This window comes from Leptodactylus fuscus, chromosome 6 (genome assembly GCF_031893055.1).
Source record: "Leptodactylus fuscus isolate aLepFus1 chromosome 6, aLepFus1.hap2, whole genome shotgun sequence".
In the NCBI taxonomy this organism is placed as follows: domain Eukaryota; kingdom Metazoa; phylum Chordata; class Amphibia; order Anura; family Leptodactylidae; genus Leptodactylus; species Leptodactylus fuscus.
Genome location: NC_134270.1, coordinates 47,353,570 through 47,357,147, shown reverse-complemented (window position 1 = coordinate 47,357,147; position 3,578 = coordinate 47,353,570). Strand labels below are relative to the sequence as shown.

The following is a 3,578-nucleotide window of genomic DNA, read 5'->3' as shown; positions in this document are numbered from 1 at the left end:
CAAAAGGAAAAGGACGTAGAGCGTACGTCACTTCCGGTAAAGCGGCTGCTAGACTCTGCGCATGCGGCAATTTCTGCGGCGCTCACCACGTGGGTGGAGTAAGGCTGGGCCGAGCACATGGTTAGTCGGTCGGAGGCGAGAACTGGACTTGATCCGGTCGTACAGTCACATTTTAGTTATTTCTGAGGAGGATATTGTCGATATCAATGGTTCTTGTATCCTAGTACAAAGTAATCTTGTGTCGTGTTTACGACTTCCACTAGGTGGCGTCTCATTAAAGACAGTAGACATCTCCCTTGGAATTTACTATTGAAGGGTTGTTTCCAGCAACCAATGCTTCCAATTGGGTACAATTTCTGTGGAGCAAAGGCTACTCCATACTGAACTACAGGACTGAAAGAGGGACGAAGGCCTCACAGCGAGTTCCACAGCAAAAGAGCGATGCAGGAAAAATCGTTGCGGCAATGCATTGCGTTTTTCCCTGCAGCGCTTTACACAGAAAGTTTGCAGAGGTTTCCTCTGTGGACTTTCTGCTTCAATTATATCTATAGAGAAAACGCCGCCGTATCCATAGGTATAATTGACATTCTGTGATCTCCAAAATCGCAACGCTTTTGGAAATTGCAGCATGTCCGCTGCGTGTATTTTACTTGGAAGTGGGGATGGGATTTGCCAGAAAGTGCTTCTTTAAGTGTTCACAGGTGTTTAGACTCACCAAGGGGCATTAAGTCTACATTCACACAACTATGGTGCAAAACAGAAGTAAAAAACACCTTTTTTTTCTCTGTGCTTTTGCACCCAGGGGGTGGCTGTTATCATGGATCCCTCATACATAACTGTATCCAAAAATATTCATGTGAATAAGCCCCATCCACATACATTGAAAGTACTGCGGCTGCGTGACGTCTATTTAGGCCATTGAATATGAATGTGCGCTAATGCTTGGATCACACATGTTTATGTCATCAGTCTGTGGTAATTCAGTTTGAGATTAAAGATGGACTGATGCACATACTGATTGCAAACGCTGTCCGTTTAAAATGTATCAGTTTATGGGCTTGTTCACATCTGCACCCGATCTCCGTCTGTTGGGTTTCCGTCTTCTGCAGACGGAAGACAGAAACCCGACAGACAGTGTCCAGCTGTGAGACCAATTCATTTGAATGGGTTTGGAAACTGTCCGGCCGTTAGCGCCGATGAGCGTTTTGTGTTCTCCGCGGCGAAACATTTTTTATTGTAACCGTACACAAAGTCCTGACGTCCGACTTTGTGTCCGGTTAAAAAAAAAACAAAAAAAAACTGTTTCACCATGGAGAACACAAAACACTCATCGGAGCTAACGGCCGGACAGTTTCCAAACCCATTCAAATGAATTGGTTTGAAAACTGACTGCAGGTTTCCGTCTCCTGACCAGTTTCGGGCAGGAAACGGAAACCTGCATAATGGAGGCCGGGACGCAGATGTGAACCCGCCCTAACTGATGCTAGTTTGTCCTTTTTTATTTTTTTGATCCATTAAATGGATCAGTTAAAAAAAACTGACACATTAACATCAGTTAGGGCTCGTTCACATCTGCGCCCGGTCTCCGTACTGCAGGTTTCCGTTTCCTGCATAAAACAGAGCAGGAGACAGAAACCTGCAGGATTCTTTCATACCCATTCATTTGAATGGGTGAGAAAGCTGTGCGGCGGTGAGCGTTTTATGCTCTCCGCCGCAAAACCGGGTTTTATAATCCGGACACAGAGTCAGACATGCATTACTCTGTGTCTGGATTAAAAAATCCGGTTTCGCAGCGGAGAGCATAAAACGCTCACGGCCGGACCCGGTCTGTGGTTTCCGTCTTCTGGCATGCAGAAGACGGAAACCACAGAACGGAGACCCTGAACGCAGGTGTGAACCGAGCGTTAGTGTCCGTTAATGTCTGTTATGATAGATGTCAGGGTTTGTTTGTTTGTTTTTGTTTATTTAGTTTTTTTTAACAGACACCTTCATAACGAAATTCAACGGTAGTGTGAACCCGGCCTTACTCTGACTTCATAATAAAATTATTAATGATTTTTAATGATATTATACTCTTTTTAATATTGTATATTTGTATAATTAATTAGTTTGTTGCATATTTACTGGAAATTTAATAGAAATTCTATCATTCGCTTGTTAATGAATTATAGGATCTTTACTGCCTCTGACTGACCATGGCTATCAGCCACATATGAAGGAATTGTAGTCGTAGTCAGTGATCTGGCCTAGTCACTCCACAGCTATTGCCAACATGTCACTCAGAGTCCCTCTTATCTCAGTCCAATATCCCATCACCCAGCCGAAATAGCTCAGTTGGGAGAGCGTTAGACTGAAGATCTAAAGGTCCCTGGTTCGATCCCGGGTTTCGGCAGTTCTTGGCAATGAACTTATTTTGGGGGGGTTATAGTGTAATAAAACAGATTGTACATACTGGATATGGCAACAGTCCCAGTATAACGCTAGCTTCACACTACTGTTCGGGGACTCTGGACTTCATTCTGCTTCAAGTAGGCGGAAAGAAAAGCCCTGTAGTATAACATCAGCGGAAACCACTTTTTTAAGCGGATTAGGTTTCCATTTGTGGGGTCGCCAAGCGGATCCCACAAACGGAAACCTGAACACAGGTGTGAACCTAACATTAGATATGTTAGATCAATATATGTTTCATCTATAAAATTAAAAGGTGAAACAAACGAAATAATTTTTTTATCTGCAGCCTTTTTCACAGAAAGTCCGCAGAGTTTTCCTGATACAGAAACCGCCAGCGTTTACGCAAGTATAATTGACATGCTGTGATTTACAATCATGCTAGTGTTTTTGAAAACGCAGTTTATCCGTTGTGGATTTTTTTCCTGCAATGTTTACATGGGATTAGCCAGAATCCCATCCACTTTACAGGTAATATAAAACACTGCATTTTGGCAACGTGGGGCGCCGGTTTAAAAGTTGAATTTCCAGGCAAGCAAAAGTTATGTTTGCTAGGTTACTAACTGCCCCTATAACAGCATATAAGTGGCAAAGAGGAGATTGTAGTGGTGGGAGATTCCTTTTAGAGACAATGTTTTTTCTTATTATCTAAGCTTTGACAAATCTGAAGTTGTCAGTACTGTAAAAAGTTACTGCCGAAACCCGGGATCGAACCAGGGACCTTTAGATCTTCAGTCTAACGCTCTCCCAACTGAGCTATTTCGGCTGTGTGAGAAGTACCATAAATGGTTAATGGCATGCAGCCTAACACTGCCTATAAAGATCGCTATCTACACACTGTGTGAGCAACTGTTGGAAAGGGGGAGGGGGAAGAATGAACTTTGGGACCTCATCAGATACACAGGATATAGCGGCCACAGCCCTGCAGTCCCTTCGCAGCTGCTCCAAACATTGTCCCCTCTTTTCCTACGCCTTAATCTAACAATCTAACGTGTGTGATCTGATATTTAACCCTTGCTAAGACTCTTGTATTCCAGTGATTGGCTGCCTTGAGCATGTGTTGTAGACAGGGTGTCATTGAAGTAACCAAATATACAGATACTGCAAGGTTGGACTTGAGAAATGTAGGT

General features: G+C 43.3%; 2 non-coding genes across 2 annotated transcripts; one reads left to right on the top strand and one right to left on the bottom strand.

Annotated features, from left to right (window-relative positions):
* The first annotated feature begins 2,319 nt into the window (after window positions 1–2,319).
* Window positions 2,320–2,392, top strand: TRNAF-GAA (transfer RNA phenylalanine (anticodon GAA)). The gene has a single exon. It is a non-coding gene; the product is annotated as a tRNA-Phe (tRNA).
* A 749-nt stretch (window positions 2,393–3,141) lies between these two features.
* Window positions 3,142–3,214, bottom strand: TRNAF-GAA (transfer RNA phenylalanine (anticodon GAA)). Its single transcript has one exon. It is a non-coding gene; the product is annotated as a tRNA-Phe (tRNA).
* Between the last annotated feature and the right edge of the window lie 364 nt (window positions 3,215–3,578).